Here is a 20,116-nt window from a genome sequence, read left to right as displayed (position 1 = left end):
TTTATATTTTAATCACATGAGATTTAGAATCTTTTAATAATTTTAAATATATTTTCCACTTTTAAATTTCATTTTCCAAAACTTAATTGCTAAAATATTTGTTAGCTTTAATAATAATATTTAGTCATTTATTTAAAAATAAGCTCCAAATATATTATTATTAAAATTAATATTGTCACATTCCAAATTTAAACTTATAAATTTTATTTTCAAATTTAATTATTTTATTTAATTAATTTCTCAATTAACTAAATAAAATAAATATTAAAATATGGTATTAATTTTTCATTAAATTAAATCATTAATTAAATCTTTTAATTAGGGTTAATTAATAGAAAATTCATCAAAGACTCACAAGGTAAAAATATGAAAACTCATCATAGCCAAAATACATACAAAATTAAGCCAAGGGTTAATATCATGAATTACGTCATCCAATGTATTCAGGGAGTACTCAACTCAAATACTTGTCTTAATTTTCAATTAGAACAAATGGCTTAAAGGGTTGAAATTTGGACTTGAGAATTATCTCCCCTCTCTTATCATTGAGATAATGTGATAGGGTACACTCATCCTGGCAATTCGGGGAAGTCGATACTTGGTACTTACAACCTGCATAAAAATCATGCATGCACAAGAACAATATACTAACTAAATAGGTAATGGCATGAAGTGGTGCATCATGTAAATCTTGACTAGCAGGTGATTACGACTCCCTTTCTTAACCACATCAAACACGTCATATAAAAGCAAACATGTAAAGCAAACACGCACACCATACACATGCAAGTATGGGGTAAGTATCCATAAAAAAACACATATGATAAATCATCTTACTAATCATCATTAATAACTGTAAACATTGGAAATAATCATCATACATACATGAAATGTAAAGTACCAAGTAATCTCATCATGTATTAACTGAATCCATAGCAAAATATCTTATAGTCTCAACACAATGTTGCTAACCATCCACAAGAAACCAACTCTAAAAGAGTTTGACAATGTTAGCAAAAATGCAAACTATGGGCAGGCACTACAATTAAATAATTTCATTTAATTAATTAGAATTACTTTTTTTTATCTAATTAAATAATTATGTTTAATTAATCAAGATAGGCGTATTTATTAAATGTATGTAAAAATATGAGCAAATGTGAGTATGAATTCCAGCAGTGATTCGATGCAAATTCTCCAAATTCATCCTCTCCTAAAATGAAGAGATGAGGGTCTCTTAAATAGACTTTCCTGGAATCCATCAATGGTTGAGATCAAATTCAATCAATGGTCAAGATTAAAGTTGAAGTTCAGTCATAAAGGATTTAACTCATTTTTTATCAATAGTGAACTAAAAATTTCCCTTTTTGAATTGAAGAGGGATTTTGTTGAGATATTTAATTTAATAAAATGAGATATGCTCCCATAACTACTTTTTCTATTTAATTAAATAATCTTTTAATTAATTAGAGACACTTCTCTTATTTAATTAAATAACTTCATTTAATTAATTAGGAATGGCTTCCTATTTATTTAAATATCTTTGTTTAATTAATTAGAAATAAGTACTCTATTTAATTAAATAATTTCATTTAATTAACTAGAAATACCTTTCCCATTTAACTAAATAGTTACATTTAATTAATCAAGATAGGCGTATTTATTAAATGTATGTAAAAATATGAGCAAATGTGAGAATGAATTCCAACAGCAATTCGATGCAAATTCCTTAAATTCATCCTCTCCTAAAATGAAGAGATGAGGGTCTCTTAAATAGAATTTTTTGGAATTCATCAATGATTGAGATCAAATTCAATCAACGATCAGGATTAAAGTTGAAGTTCAGTCATAAAGGGAGATTCCCAAATTAAAGGGAGTTAACAAATTTAATTTGAGTAAAATATGGAGTTAATTGATTTAATTTGAGTAGAAAAATGAGTTAACTGATTTAACTCATTTTTTATCAATAGTGAACAGAAATTTTCTCTTTTTGAACTAAAGAGAGATTTTGTTGAGATATTTAATTTAATAAAATGAGATATGCTCTCATAATTACTTTTTCTATTTAATTAAATAATCTTTTAATTAATTAGAGACACTTTTCTTATTTAATTAAATAACTTCATTTAATTAATTAGGAATGGCTTCCTATTTAATTAAATAACTTTGTTTAATTAATTAGAAGTAAGTACTCCATTTAATTAAATAATTTTGTTTAATTAATTAGAAATACCTTTCCAATTTAATTAAATAATTACATTTAATTAATCAAGATAGGCGTATTTATTAAATGTATGTAAAAATATGAGCAAATGTGAGTATGAATTCTAACAGTGATTCAATGCAAATTCTCCAAATTCATCCTCTCCTAAAATGAAGAGATAAAGGTCTCTTAAATAGACTTTCTTGGAATCAATCAACGATTGAGATCAAATTCAATCAACAGTCAGGATTAAAGTTGAAGTTATAGTGCTTGCCCCTAAGTCGCATTTCTATCATCTTTGCCAAACTCTTTTAGGCCAATTTATGTTTGATGATTAGTATTATTATGTTAGAGATTTTCAAATGTTGGTTTACACTCAGTTTATTATATGATGAGATTACTTGGTACTCTATATTTCATGCATGTATGATGATTATTCAATATTTTTAGTTATCGATGATGATTAGTTAGATGGTTTATTATCACGTGTGCCTTCTTATGGATACTTACCCCATACTGCATGTGTATGGTGTGCGTGTTTATTTTATTTATGTATGGTGTTTCTGATGTGGTTAAGGAAGGGAGTCGTAGTCACCTGCTAGTTAGGATCTACATGATGCACCACTTCCTGCCATTGTCTATTTAGCTTAGAATATTGTGTTTGTACATGTGTGGATTTTATGCAGGTTGCAGGTACCAGGTATTGACTTTCCTGAATTGCTTGAATGAGCGTACCCTATCGCATTATCTCAATGGTAAGAGAGGGGAGATAAGCTCTTAAGTCCAATTCTTAAACCCTTTAGCCAATTGTCCTAATTGATAATTAGGACAAGTATCTGAGTTAAGTACCCTATGCATGCATCAAATGATGTAATTTCTTGATTATAACCCTTTTGTTTTGATTTAGTATGTGTTTTTCTATGATGGGTTTTCGTATGTTGTTATATGAGTCCTTGATGTGTTTTCTATTAATTAAGTCTAATTAAAAAAGATTAATTAATGATTTAATTTAATGAAGAATTAATATGATGTCTTTAATATTTAATTAATTGAGAAATTAATTAAATAAAAGAATTAAATTTGGAGGTTAAAGTTCAAAGATAAATTTAGAACAGGATAATATTTATTTATTTTATAAAATTTTATTTGGAGTTCACTTTTAAATAAATGCTAAATATTATTGTTATTTAAATTAATTAAATATGTTATCAATTAATTTCTAAAATAAATTTAAAAGTTGAAAGATATTAAATTATTAAGGATTCTAGATCGCATGCTCTAAGCATGAGTTTAAATTTGAGAAATAAATTAAAAGATTAAATAATAGAAATTAATAATGTTATTTTAATTTCATGAAGTGCACATGAGATTAAAGTAATAAATTAATTTAAAATAGAAGTCAAGTGGAATATTAAATAAAATTATTTAATAATTCAACTTAATGTGCATGAAAGATGAATGCAAAATAAAATAAAAGATAATAAAGGTTAATCGGGAGTTAACTCAGTTGTGCAAAGAGTCTTCTCGGGTGAACGCATAATTAGTGCCCCGATTTGAGGAGAAAACTTCTTATCACAACTTTGGAGGTTCATTTTTGTGACACACAAATTTGGACGAGAATTTTTGGGGAGACAACTTTTGGAAGCGAATTTCAGAAGGTTGATACCAAGAAAGATTTCTAGAGGGAAGTTATTGAAGGGGAGCGAATTCTCTCATAGTTTTTCAAGGATTTTGTATTAGCATCAGGATCAGGTAGGGTCTTGTGTTTGATCGTTGATCATTTACGCAATTTTCTTATTTCCTGTCTTCTTCGTGTCTGTGGATTGTAGATCTGAATTCTCTATGATGAATGTTTAAACATTACAATATTGGAATTATCAGATGCTTGTTAATAAACTTCTGTATAAATAAGATTTAAATGGGAAGGGTTGAATCTAAGACTGAAATTCTAAATTACGAAGTTCAGATGATTGACTATATTTTCTATACCAATATTAAGGAGGCAATTTCTTTTAATATATTTATATATATATTAAAGAGGAATTAATTTAGAATATTTATAAATTTATATATATTTATATTCAAACAAATTTAAATTTTCAATAAAAAAAAAAATTGATTATAAAAAATTTCATATTTAAAAAAATATATATATAATTTAATATGATTAGTGGGGGGGAGGGAATTATCCCATATCCACCCCCACTGTCAGTAGAGCCGACAGTACCTGCATTGTAGGTAAAACTATGAGAGAATTCGCTCCTCTTCAATAACTTTCCTCTGGAAATCTTCTTGGTATCAGCCTTCTGAAATTCGCTTCCAAAAGTTGTCTCCCCAAAAATTCTCGTCCAAATTCGTGTGTCACAAAAATCAACCCTCAAAGTTGTGATAAGAAGTTTTCTCCTCAAATTGGGGCACTAATTGTGCATTCACCCGAGAAGACTCTTTGCACAACTGAGTTAACTCCCGATTAATCTTTATTATATTTTCTTTTATTTTGCATTCATCTTTCATGCACATTAAGTTGAATTATTAAATAACTTTATTTAATATTCCACTTGACTTCTATTTTAAATTAATTTATTACTTTAATCTCATGTGCACTTCATGAAATTAAAATAACATTATTAATTTCTATTATTTAATCTTTTAATTTATTTCTCAAATTTAAACTCATGCTTAGATCATGCGATCTAGAATCCTTAATAATTTAATATCTTTCAACTTTTAAATTTATTTTAGAACTTAATTGATAACATATTTAATTAATTTAAATAACAATAATATTTAGCATTTATTTAAAAATGAACTCCAAATATATTATTATTAAATAAAATAAATATTATCCTGTTCTAAATTTATCTTTGAACTTTAACCTCCAAATTTAATTCTTTTATTTAATTAATTTCTCAATTAATCAAATATTAAAGACATCATATTAATTCTCCATTAAATTAAATCATTAATTAATCTTTTTTAATTAGACTTAATTAATAGAAAACACATCAAGGACTCATATAACAACATACGAAAACCCATCATAGAAAATATACATACTAAATCAAAACAAAAGGGTTATAATCATGAAATTACATCATTTGATGCATTCGGAGGGTACTTAACTCAGATACTTGTCCTAATTATCAATTAGGACAATTGGCTAAAGGGTTTAGGAATTGGACTTAAGAGTTTATCTCCCCTCTCTTACCATTGAGACAATGCGATAGGGTACGCTCATCCTGGCAATTCAGGGAAGTTGATACCCGATACCTGTAACCTGTATAAAATCCACGCATGTACAAACACAATATTCTAAGCTAAACAGACAATGGCAAGAAGTGGTACATCATGTAGATCCCGACTAGCAGGTGACTACGACTCCCTTCCTTAACCACATCAGAAACACCATACATAAATAAAACAAACACGCACACCATACACATGCAGTATGGGGTAAGTATCCATAAGAAGGCACATGTGATAATAAACCATCTAACTAATCATCATCGATAACTGAAAACATTGAATAATCATCATACATGCATGAAATATAGAGTACCAAGTAATCTCATCATATAATAAACTGAGTGTAAACCAACATCTGAAAATCTCTAACATAATAATACTAATCATCAAACATAAATTGGCCTAAAAGAGTTTTGCAAGGATGACAGAAATGCGACTTAGGGGCAGGCACTACATCCAACCCCCTAGACTTAGGCTTACTCCTAGAAGCCTACAACAAAAGAAAAGCTAAGGACTCACTGTGCGGGTCCCATTGGAACCTTTTCCCTTGTAGGAGGATATGACTCCATTGAGTACACTCTTTGGGCTCTATCCATGCCACCAACTGTAGGGTCTGAAGTTGCGGGTCCCAGGCTTGAGAACTGTGGTTTCCCTTGAGGGCAACGAGACGACTTGTGTCCACATTTTCCACATGAGAAACACTCTCCATTGAAGCTCCTCTGAATTCTAGGTGCACTAGACTGCTGGAAACTACCCCCACTAGGATAAGACTGAACACTCTGAGATGGTTGGTCATACTAGATGTGCTTATTGTGCTGAGCGTTATGATAGTTCCTAGTATTGGAACCATCGCCACCACTCTGTGTTGGAGGATAAGTACCTTCCTACCGCTGATTACCCCCAGAAGGAGGCTTCCTATTGCCACCTGTTTCTTGACCACCCATAAACCCTAAAGGGTAATTAGATTCTAAAGGGTTATTATTTTAGAGTTGTGGAGATAGAAACCCTAAAGGGTAATTAGATTCTATATTAGAGGTTTTCAGGTCATTATTGGGGACACAAGTTTTCAAACACAGGTTTTCAGGGCACACACAGGTTTCAAGGAACAGACTTTTGGAAGGGAAACAAAGGAATTTTTTTTAGCTTGAAGGATTTCACTTGCATAGGATTTTTCATCTATTTGTTAGAGTTTAGCATCAGTACGAGGTAGGGTTTGAAAACCTGTGAATACATTTTCAATTGGAAAAATATCTGTTTGCTCCGTGTTTGATTGGGTGGTTGAAATTATGTCTATCGTCTTGATTATTTTCTAGATTTGATTGATTGTAATTAGTCTCTCATTATTTTGTAGAAGAAAATTTAATGAGAAAATGAAATTGGTTCTCTAGATTAAAGAACTTATTGTATTTAATTTGGGTGGGTCTTGAAGTTAAAAGGATATTTAAGAATTATCATAAAATAAAAAAAATTCGATTGGTTGTTCAAATTTTCTTTATTAGATTAATATTGAAAAGTATTATTTAAAAATAAAATAAAATAAGATGGATGTTCTATTTAGAATAAAAAAGAAGAATTGGTTTAGTAGCTTAAATTTTATTAAAAATAAAATTTAAAATAATATATATTTTATTACATTTGAAGAGGATCAATTTTTAAAATAATAATAATAATTATAATCAATTAAGAGGGTGTTAGAAAGAATTTTAATGAAATTTATATATACAAACCAAAAGAAAATATAACAATAAAACAAAACTTACCATTTTTAACTCTGCCACGTGGTACCTGTCGGCGGCTTTTATGGGCCATGGCAGTCGGTACCTCTGCTGCCGCAGGCAACAGTTGTACTGCTACTGTGCGCATCAGGGTATCCTGCTGCCGCAGCTAACAGGCCGGCGGGCCTTTAATCACGCATATATATGTTATAATTATATACTTTTTTTAATAAGATTTTAATGTTTTTTTTAATAATAATTTTTATTAATCGATTTTTATTTTGGTATTTAATATAATTATTAATAAATTTCTTTTATAATTATATTAAATTCAACAAAATTTTAATTAATAAATTTGATTAATAAATGTTATTAAATTTTTATTTTTTTTTATAATTAATTAATAAGTATTGTCATTAGTATTATTTAGTTAATAAATAATTAAATAATATTAGAATGGTTTTTGTTTTATAATATATGTGTATTAATTAATTTAGTTAAAAATTTTATTTAACTAAGGTTAATTAATATAAGGAAGATATTTGAATCGAGTATTGAACTTATCGATAATAATGACCTTAATAAATTGAGAATCTTATTCACTTAAAACATTCTTTGAAACACAATTGAAACTCTAATTTTGACTTTATTGTGTATTATCAAATCAAACCCAAAATGTGAAATTGTATTGTTTGGTTGTAATATCTATGCATTCGGATTTTGGAGTCGAGTAGGAGTTGACCAGTCTAGAATCTACACTAGAGGTTTTGTGAAATTTTTTGTTATACCATTTATGTGGCTAGTTGTCATGATGTGTTATGTGATTCAAATTGAGATTATATTTGTGAGATTTACTTTTGGAGAAATTATGTGTACTTGGATGGAAGAACCATCTTGTTTTTGGGTTTTCTATTAAGGAATCGAGTTTGATATTTATGAATGTTGTGGTATGGGACACAACTGTGTTTTTATGTGCTTAGGAGAGGTTGTCTAGGTACGTGACTTGGGAGTGGCTTTCATAGGGGTCCGAGACTCAAAGTGGTTAGTACCAGGGTAACCTAATGCAAGTTATGTAATAAGTGATAATCTAGTAATTAAAACTTTTGGGGGGAAAACACACTAAAAGATAAGAGATTTTTGATGTGCCCATGCCTTTAGTGCTTGTATAGACTAAGGATGGGAATGATATGAGTGCCTTGTCTTCTTGAGAGGGCTTTCTAGTTCTCCATATGTGTGATGTTGAGGGTTCAGGGTTCAGAGAAACTAGTCCAGGGTAACTCAACACTTGAGGGTCCGGGGTCTATTAAGAGATCAGTCCAAGGTAACTCAAGCAGCCATGTGATGACACTCCCTAGTGTGTAGCCTGAGTCTCCTCTGTAGATCTTGTGTGTACCTCTGATGGTGTAATTATTATTGATTGTGTTTATTGTGGTTATTACTTTCATTGATGATAATTGGTGATTCATGGATGTTGTACTTTTGACATGTGGCTTTTGACTTGAGATGATTATCTTTCGTTGACTTTATCTTATGATCTTGGTATTTGGTTTATACTTGGTTTGTATATGATGTTTGGTTATGTGGTGTCAGTATTGGATTGAGTGTTCTTACTTTTGGATTATTTTATCTTCTTGAGTAGTATGTGTTACATTTGAGGTAGTTTTGGCTATTAGGGGTACCTTGCCTAGGAATGTTTTATGTTTGATAGCTGTTTGTGGATCGTTCATTATCTTCCCTGCATGGTGGGAGTGGAAGCCTGACTAGGTAACCACGCAGTCGGGAGGTAGTGCCTTCTTACCATTTGGGTCCCCCTTCACATTGCTAGTTGTTTGATGTTCATTGCAGAAGATGTACCTTTATCATTCTTATTTCTTATCTCAGAGACTTCTTTTCAGATGATGTATATATGTTATCATGTATTCTGATTTATTGTATTTATTCTCACATACCCTGCGACATGTGCAGTGGATGTTATTTATTGGATGTACTTTCATTGTGTTAGATATACTTATGCATTTTCTTATGCGATTATGTATCTATTATTTCTTTATGATCTTGAGACATTGTACTTGAAACTTAAACTAATTAACTTAAAATTATTAAATGTGACTCAACGTAAAGGAATTCTTGAGGAATTGAAACTGTATCTATATTTACATATGTGTATTTGATGTGTATGTTCATATTGCTTCCGCATTAATGTTATCTTGATGTTGTTTAAAATTCAAAAAAAAAAAAGTTCAGTAAACATTGTAACATGTTAGGTTTATTTCTCTTGGGTTCGAGATCCAAAAGAATTAACCTAAAGTTTCACTAAGTTTGCTAAACAAATTTTTTTTTTAAAGTAAGAATTTATAACATACACATCAAACACATAGTAGCGGAAGCAATAACATGTAATCATCGACTAATATACATTGCAAGTTACATTTCTTAAGGAACCCAAGACATTGAGTCACGTTTAAATTTAATAAATTCTAAGTCTAACAACTATCACATACATATGAAAGAATAATCAGAAACTCCAATGTCCATAATATACATTTGTTCTGAATGCTCCTTGGCAAATTAATTCAGAATGCTCAATCATCCACTGTACAAGTCACAGGGTATGAAAGGCTTAAAAGAATATACATATGTAAAAATAGAAATACATCAACCTCTACAAATCCATGATACAAAGTATAGTAAAAATATATGAAACTATTCACCATACATGATACATCCATACATCCATAATGGTAAAACATCTATCATAAAATCTAACCATCCATCATAATAATCCAAGAACATAGTGAAGGTAAATGCCAACCAAGAAAACTCCAGCCACGGCAACCACATATGGATCTCAATGGTAAGAGTACAAGCACTACCACCCGACCACGTGGAACCTAAATTGTCCACTCCCACCGCATTGAGGAGATAGTCTCAAGTCCCAAACAAGGATAACAAAACCTATAATCATAAATACTCTCTAAGGCCAGGAAATCCTATAAGTATGCTAACTCAAGGGTTCCTAAAAAGATCGACATCTAAACCCAGAGGTACCACAAAGACACGTAGGAAACCTACTATGTAAGTGGGAAAGTGTCATCAAAAAAGTCATGTAGAAGTTACCCAAGCAATCTCTTAGGAATCCCGGGTCCCTACTGATCCCTGCGGCCACTAGTATCCTCTCATACTGACGAGGCATACTACGAAATGCAAGGTCATAACCAAGCGTTCTCTCTACCCCATCCTAGTCTGTACTAGCACTCAAGGCATGGGAGAGAACATACAATTATCTTGTTAGGTTCATTTTCTCTCATTTAGTGTAAATGTTTTCACTTATTAAAACAACTTACAATGGGTTACTCCAGGCAGCCTCTTAGGGCCCCGATCCCCATTGCAAGCCACTTCCTGACACTACACATAGATAACCTACCCTAGGCTCATGAAATCATGAATCAAAGAATCATAATAAAATCCCCTCAGTCCTATACAAGAAACTAAAAAACATCATAAAAGATAAGCCACAAAATTACATCAGATCTTCATGAGCAACAGATAAGCATCAAATAATAATCATATGATCACGACAGTTTTCTATCAGCAACTGAAGGAATCAATGATAAATCACAAAATCCAATGGTTCTCCAATGAGCAACCAGAAAGTATCCCAATAGTAAATTACAATACTGATTGAAGACTCCAAAATGGTCAAGTCAAAACATGTCACAACATGACATCATCAAGATCTAAACAAACACTTCAGTTCTCTCAAAGCAATCAGAAGGTAATACAAGTATAACTGATCGAGAGTCAAAAATGGTTATCACATATAACTAATCAAGACTCAAAAATGGTTAAGTTAGGTATCTCAAATACATACACCTCAGCTTCACACAAGGAAACTGGAAAACAATAACAAACAGTAAATACATCCATCATAGAGCATACTAGCACATTATCTTGGTTGGTTTGAAAAGATTGAGAACAAATCATCATAACATCACATTCACAACCCCAAGCCTCTGGTAACAACTTAAATTGGTCAACGCTAAACCAACCCCATAACACTCAAAGCATAGACAATATATAGAAAACATCATAGTCTCACAATTGGTTTTGATTTGAAAACATACAGTTGAGTTAAACAATAAGGTTTCAGTTTTCAGTGTTTATTTTCAAGTAAAAAGTCTTATAGTTCAATTTGATTGATAATATACTATTGAGTTAATGTGAGGTTTCCATTTCCAGTTAAACGTATGTTTTAAACAGATAGAACCCATAGTTCACCTTTACCAATTATCCCATTCCTATATCCAAATGAAACACCTAATCACCCCTAATTGATTTTAAGTCAAAGTCCTAAAACAATCTAAGGGTAATATTTAAATTATTAATAATATTTGTTGATCTTTGATTATAATAATCTACGCTTTCATTAAAATCAGTATTATAATATTAAACTTGCTTAAACAAATTTTTGATTTAATCAATCTTAATTAAGTCAAACTTTAAATAAGATTAATTAATGATACATAAAAGAACCATATTATATTTATTAATAATTTATTTATTTATAAAATTATTAATAAATTATAATATAATTTCAATATAATTTAAAATTTAATAAATTTTAAATTAGATAATAATAATATTAATTAAAACAATTTTATTTAAAACATTTTAAAAAAATCAATTAATATAAATTAAGTCGTAATTTATATTTTTTTTTTATAAAAAAAATCGGCGTGTTTAAAGGCCCGTCGGCCTGCCATACCCTGTGGCCGTAGGTGTTACTGCTGCTGCAGGCAGCAGTACCACCTGCCGCGACAACGTGGGTGTGGGGCGTGGGAAGTGGTGGCCCCGCCCCACTCCAAAATACTTTATATATATATTTATTATATTTTTTTTTGTTTTAAATTTTCAACTTTATTTTAATATATATATAAGATAACTTATGTTTATTTTAAATTAATTTTATTTAATTTTATTAAAACAATTTCCTCCAAAGGAAATATATATATATATATATATATATATATATATATATATATATATATATATATATATATATATATATATATATATATATTAGAACTTTCAATTTTACATTCAAAACCCTTACCAAATTAAATCTTAATTTCTTAATCTAGAAAACAAGGGTTCTAAAAACTCTTCCAGTCTCCATGGATACAGAAATTATTGACGAACAATAAATTCACAATTTTGAAAGGTTAAAACTTTCATCATAGAGAATTCGGATTTACAAACCCCAGACACGAAGAAGACAGGAAAGGATAATTGCGTATTTAATTGAAAATAAAAAACACAAGACCCTACTTGATCCTGATGCTATTATGCAATCTCCAAGAATTGTAAAAGAATTCACTCCTCTCAATAACCTTCTTCTGGAAAACTTTCTTGGTATCAACATTCTGAAATTCGCTTCCAAAATTTGTCTCCCAAAAATTCCTGTCCAAATTCATGTGTCAAAAAAATGAACCCCCAATGTTGTGATAAGAAGTTTTCTCCTCAAATCGGGGCACTAATTGTGCGTTCACCCGAGAAGACTCTTTGCATAACTCAGTTAACTCCCAAATTAACCAAGTTAACTCAGCTTGCAGGCGGTCTTGCAAGCCGACGGGCTTAAAACGTATGGTTATAATGTTTTGTTTTAATTTCATTTTTTTTTTATATAATTTTTATTATTTATAAAAAAAAAATTATTATTATTTAAAATTTTAATTAATAAATTTTTAATAAATTTTAAATTAATAATATTTTAACCTTTATTAATATTTAATAATTAAATATTAATGCATTTAACATAGTTTTTGTAAATATTAATTTATTAATATTTTTGGTTAATATTGATAAATTAACAATTAATGAATAGATTAAAATAAGTAATTAGAACAAGTAATTATTGATTAATTTAATTAAAATTAGTTTAATTAAAGTTAATTAATAATGAATATTATTTGATTAAATTGTAGATTTGGATTATTGATTTAATGGAAGTTATTATAGAAATGGGTTAATCGTAAGGGGTAGTTGTGAAAACTTAGTTATTTGAAATCGACGTTAAACTGGAACATAAACCTTACCTTAACTCAATAATATACTTTCAAATCCAATCTCTGAGACTTTGATGTTTTTTATGTGTTCTCTGTGTTTTGGGGTTGTTCTAGTATTGACCAATTTAGGTTGTTACCAGAGGCTCGAGTTTGTGAATGTGGGGTTATGATGATTTGTTCTCGATCTTTTCAAACCAACCAAGGTAATGTGATTGTATGCTCTATGATGGATGTATTTACTATTTGTTATTGCTTTCCAATTTCCTTGTGTGAAGCTAAGATGTATGTATTTTAGATACCTAACTTAACCATTTTTGAGTCTCGATCAGTTATATTTGATAACCATTTTTGATCTCGATCAGTTATACTTGTGTTACCTTCTGGTTGCTTTGAGAGGACTGAAGTGTTCGTTTAGATCTTGATGATGTCATGTTGTGACATGTTTTGACTTGACCATTTTGGAGTCTTTGATCAGTATTGTAATTTACTATTGGGATACTTTCTGGTTGCTCATTGGAGAACCATTGGATTTTGTGATTTATCATTGATGCCTTCAGTTGCTGATAGAGAACTGTCATGATCATATGATTATTATTTAATGCTTATCTATTGCTCATAAGGAACTGATGTAATTTTGTGGCTTATCTTTTATGTGTTTTTCAGTTGCTTGTATAGGACTGAGGTGATTTTATTATGATTCTTTGATTTGTGATTTCATGAGCCTAGGGTAGGTTATCTATGTGTAGTGTTGGGAAGTGGCTTGCAATGGGGATCGGGGCCCTAAGAGGCTACCTAGAGTAACCCATTGTAAGTTTTTTTAATAAGTGAAAATTGTTAGAGTAATTATTTGTTCTAACTTATTAATTAAATCACTTTGATTTAATTAATTGAGTTGCCTATTACTCTAGTTTTCTTAAGCTATCTTGTAGGTGCATATAATTAATATTTTATTAATTATATTGTGCAACCCTAGCTTTTTTAGGCTTTAGTTTCCCTTTTTGGGTTTCGTGATTCCTTTATAAGGATTCACCTCTTTGTATTTTATTGATTCACTTATTGGATTATATGAGATATTGCTCTTTGCATGTCCATAAGATGGATCTGGATTTTTGGCCTCCTTGATTTTTCCTTACCTCTGTTGTTTGCTTCATCCATGTGACAGGGTTATGCATGCAGGTGTTCTTGGGAGATTAGTTTGTCACCTAATCTAACATGGTATCAGAGCTTTTCTATGTGCAAGAGTAGATTTTAGTTTCCTTATTTGAGAGATTCGGGGGGTGGGGGGGGGGGGGGCAAATAAACTTTATTATAGTTTTTTGAAAAATGAAGTATGCTCTTCTCTTGCATCTTTGGATGATCCTGAGAATCAGAAAAGTTTTGACAAAAATAGTTTTTCTCTGGGGTTTCAATCTCAAATCTGACAACCAACTTGCATATTTGGAGTTTTCAATCATTTTTGTAGCTTCCAGCATGCCATTGATGGACTTAAGAAGCTGATCCAGCATTTGCATGTCATATTTTGGTTGCTGGGGTCATTTTTTAATTTTTAGAGCCATTTTTTACTATTAAAGGTGTCTGATTTACACTACAGCAACATCTTCTGTACATCAACAAGAAAAATGCTTTTTGGCTTTTGTTCGTAGCCCCGAAAAACCATTTGGGTATCTTTTAGATTTTGCATGCAAGTTGTATATTTTTTAGAATCGAGCATGCAAAGCTATAGCCATACTCCTCTCCGTTGGCAGTCGCAGATTTGAATGCAGTTTTCAAATGTCTCGTTCTTGCTCATACGGACTCCGATTTTGATGATTCTTGTTATGAACTTTACTATTTTTTTGTGCTCTATCCACGAGTGGAGTTGTTTTTTTATTTTCATGCATGAATTCTTCAGAAATTGCAGATTATCAGCCGTGACTGTGCACAGTTCTCATTTTGGAAACTTCGAAGGATCATAACTTTCTCATACGACCTCGTATCGAGGTGATTCTTTTTTTGAAAGTGCATAATTTTTTGAGTAGATCGTAGTGGTGCTATTTGTTTCTTTGATTATTATTCCCAAGTTTCACTTTTAGCATATGCTCTTCATGAGGGTTTGTAATGCATTGAAATCAAGACCACTAAGTATCTCTTTCTAGTGGTAGTTGTAAATGCACTAAAATAAAGTGTCAAATCATATTTCTTTGGGGGGGGGGCGTGTTATTTGATTGAGTAAAGAGGGGGGGGGGGCATTGTCATGGCTGGGTTCTCTTCTTTCTAGCATTTCTTCTCTACATTTCTTCATCATGGATCAAACAAATATGCCCATCCTAACTCCATACAATTACTTTGAGTGGAAATCACACATGACAATTCACTTAAGAAAATCTGGATTAAATAGGATAACTATGGGACTTGAAACTAAACCTGCTAAAGATGAAGATAAGCCTAAGTGGTTTATCAAATGTGATGAGGCATTTGGAACATTGTGTTTGTCTATTTCTTCTAACTTGTTATTTCACATTGAGTCTTTGGATACACCAAATGAAGTATGGACAAAGCTAGAAACACTATTTGACACACAAGATTCAATCAGGGGTCATATGTTGGAAAATGAATTAATTAGTTTGAGTCTAGGCAATTTCAACACAATCCAAGATTTCTTCACCAAATTGAAATCACTAAGGCTGCAGTTAAAACAATGTGGAATTGAAAAGAAAGATGAACAACTGATTCTTAGTATTCTCTCTAAGCTAAGTTCAGAATATTCTGTGTTTGTCTCTACCTTCTATGCTACTAAGGGTGCACTTGGTACTCAATTCACCATGCCATCTTTAGATGATTTTGCTATCAATCTCACTCGAGAACAAGACAAGCTAATCCAGATGGGCATTCTTAAGTCCTCTAAGTCACATGCCTTGGCTACCAACCAAGGCACAAAAGAACAACAAGGAAAAAGTAGTAACAACAATAGTAAGGACAAGAAACAAAAGAATAGCGAGGAGAAGAAGGATCAGATATTGATTTCTTCAAAAGAAACTATTGATACACCATCTTCCAAGTGCGATAAGCCTAAGAAAGAAAAGATCAAATGTGCCTATTGTAAAAGACCTGGTCATGATGAACATAAATGTTTGCAGAAACAACTTGATCACTTGACATACATTCTTGAGAAGAATAATATTAGTGTTCCTAAGTCTATCAAACAAAGTTCTAATGAAGGGTCTAACAAAGAAAAAGAAAATAGCAAGGGGAAAGAAAAAGGCAAGGCTCTTTTTGCAGTTGCTTTCTCACCATCCACTTGGGTTCTTGATTCGGGTACTTCACACCACATGGCTTCATCTAAGGGAGAGCTTGCATCCTTGAAGCCGTGTACTATGCCTTCTATTTTGATGGGTGATAACACTCTTGTTGAGGTGAGTGGGAGAGGGTATGTTGATGTGGGGGATGGCACATTCCATGATGTTCCTTGTGTACCCTCATTATCAACTAATCTCCTATCGGTACACCAGATCACTCACACAGGTTTAGGCAAGCGGGTTGAGTTCACTCCTGATTCAGTGGAGATACGTGAGTTGCACAATGATTCTACAATTGTAGTTGGGAGAGCAGATCATCAGTCATGACTCTATATGTTTTCTCACTTTGTTCTTGATCCTCCTTTGACAGTTTCACTCACTCACTCTAATGATGTGAGCAGATTATGGCATGAGCAGTTTGGCCATCTTAACTTCCACTGCTTGCATCAACTTAACCAATAGAGCATGGTCACAGGGTTGCCTTCTACTTTGACATTGGAGTCACATGGAATACATGATAGATCTTCTGATGGGTCAGATTCACTTGAGTAGTCTTCTACCTCCACTTTTGATGTAGAGAGTGATTCAAAGGACTCACCTCCTTCCTCTCCTAGTCATTATTCATAGGTTAATGATTCTCCTCTAGATTCTCCATCTTTTGGTCCACTTTGGGCTAGACAAACCTTGCAGTTTGCAGGTGATTGGGTTGGGGATCCATTAGACACCAAGCAGACTCATTTACAATTCCAAGATGCTCTACATATCTTCATTTCTACTGCCTCAAATCCACAATCCTTTCATGAGGCTTCTGGTATTTCTGAGTGGGATACAACTATGCAGGAAGAGTATAGTTCCTTGATGAGGAACCACACTTGGGATCTTGTCCCTTTTCCTAAGGGAAGAAAACTTGTTCGATGTAAGTGGATCAACCGGATAAAATTTGCAAGCTTTGCTGGAGGTGCGGGATGCTTCATCTTTTGGGGGGGCCTCTTCCTCTCACTTGGAGTCCTAATTTTCTTTGGGGAGTCTCTTTTCTCTCTCTTTTGGGGAAATTTTATGTACATGGGTACCTCATCAGGCTTGACTTGCCAGGACCCATTTCTACATCCACCTAAGCTTCACTTATGGGGGGGTTTTAGTGTAGTTTTTTTTATTTTGCACGCAGTACGAGGTGTCAAAAATAAAAAAAATTGCAAAAAAAAATTCTTTTGTCAGCTATCTTAGCCGCAGGCAGTTATTTAACCGTAGCGGAGCCGCTAGCAGTCACCGCTGATGGCCACCGCTAGCGGTTACTGCTGGCGGCTCCGCCAGCGGCCCGCAGCGGCTCCGCCGGCGGCCACTGCCGCTGCTCTGCCCCGTGGTGGCCCTCCAACCTCCCGCTGCCCGACCACCACTCCATCAGCGGTAGAGGGATTTTTTTAAAAGATTTTTGTTTTTTATTATTATTTTTTTTTTTTTAAATAATTTTTTGCATTTTCAGAGGCCCTGGAGCTTTTTTCTCCGTAACTTGAGCATACAGATGTATTTTTTCAATCCAAAAAATGCACCGAAAAGCTGGTTCCAAGACAGAGATGTTGGTATAGGTGTTTTTGGATTTTGATGCAATTTGGTTTCCTGTTTTGGCAGTCAAAGCTAGATGTTCTATTTTGCACTTCGGGAGGCGTATCTTGAGCATCCGATCTTCAATTTTGGACTTCTTTATATTGCTGGAAAGCTCTTTCTATGCTCTTTCTAGTGATGCTAGTTGTTGTTCCAGATTCTGTTCCAGGAACATCCTATTCAGTCTTTTGTGTTTTAGCATTTTGGTGAATATTCTATTTGTTTCAAGTCCAGAGATCAATTTTGTTGCTTCAGTTGCTTCGTTTTGGGCTCTACCTTCTATTGTTTCAACCTTATATTTTTCCTGATCATTTTTGATATTCATTGTAAGCATCTTTATACAACGCATTGAGATAAAGTGCCACTCTTGCATTTCAGGATCCTTTTCATCATTGTGATTCGTTGTACTCGCACTATTTTATAAAGTGCCATGGGGGGGATAGTTTTTTGTTGCTTATAGGCCCTCTTTCTCTAATTCCTCATGCAGTGTCGATGACACATGCCTTTATTGGTGTTTTGTACCTCACTCTTGATGTGTTTGGCTCCTGTGTTGTAGGAGATTCTTGGCCCATCTTTTCAGCTGCCTGTCACCTCACCTACCTTAAGGGGAGGTTATATTATTGTTCTATGCTTCTTTGGTTGATGGTTCATGCCTTCTATTTCCATGGAGGTTCCTTTGGTTGATGGTTCATTCCTTCTATTTCCATGAAGGTTCTACAGATCAACATTTTGACAGAGTTTTGTGGTTCTTCATGCTTCAATGATTCTCTTCTGATCTCTTTGTTCCTTCTTCTGGAACATTCTTTGCTATCTCTTTTCGGAGTAGGATTTTTCCCATGTGATTTTCTCTATTTCTCCTCTTTATAGAGATTTTGTTGTGACTGGGTACCTGATCTGGCCTTGTTGCCAGGACCCAATTCTTTTTCATAGCTGTGCTAGGTTAGCTTCCTCCCAAGCTTCGCTTAAGGGGGGGTGTTAGAGTAATTATTTGTTCTAACTTATTAATTAAATCACTTTGATTTAATTAATTGAGTTTCCTATTACTCTAGTTTTCTTAAGCTATCTTGTAGGTGCATATAATTAATATTTTATTAATTATATTGTGCAACCCTAGCTTTTTTAGGCTTTAGTTTCCCTTTTCGAGTTTCGTGATTCCTTTATAAGGATTCACCTCTTTGTATTTTATTGATTCACTTATTAGATTATATGAGATATTTCTCTTTGCATGTCCATAAGATGGATCTGGCTTTTTGGCCTCCTTGATTTTTCCTTGCCTCTGTTCTTTGCTTCATCCATGTGACAGGGTTATGCATGCAGGTGTTCTTGGGAGATTATTTTTTCACCTAATCTAACAAAAATATTTACACTAAATGAGAGAAAATGAACCTAACAAGATAATTGTATGTTCTCTCCCATGCCTTGAGTGCTAGTACAGACTAGGATGGGGTAGGGAGAATGCTTGGTTATGACCTTGCATTATGTAGTATGCCTCGTCAGTACGAGAGGATACTAGTGGCTGCAGAGATCAGTAGGGACCCAGGATTCCTAAGGGATTGCTCGGGTAACTTCTACATGACTTTTGCGATGACACTTTCCCACTTGCATATTAGGTTTCCTACATGTCTTTGTGGTACCTCAGGGTTTAGATGTTGATCTTTTTAGAAACCCTTGAGTTAGCATACTTATAGGATTTCCTGGACTTAGAGAGTATTTATGATTATAGTTTTTGTTATCCTATTTAGGACTTGAGACTATCTCCTCAGCGCGGTGGGAGTGGACCATTTAGGTTCCATGCAGTTGGGTGGTAGTGCTTTTTACTCTTACCATTGAGATCCGTCCGTAGTCATTGTGTCTGGAGTTTTCTTGGTTGGCATTTACCTTCATTATGTTCTTGGATTGTTATGATGGATGGTTAGATTTTATGATAGATGTTTTATCATTATGGATGTATGGATGTATCATGTATGGTGAATAGTTTCATATATTTTTACTGTACTTTGTATCATGGATTTG

Source organism: Cupressus sempervirens, chromosome 1 (genome assembly GCF_028749045.1).
Source record: "Cupressus sempervirens isolate cs-2001-9-10 chromosome 1, ASM2874904v1, whole genome shotgun sequence".
NCBI lineage: Eukaryota > Viridiplantae > Streptophyta > Pinopsida > Cupressales > Cupressaceae > Cupressus > Cupressus sempervirens.
This window is presented reverse-complemented; position numbering follows the sequence as displayed.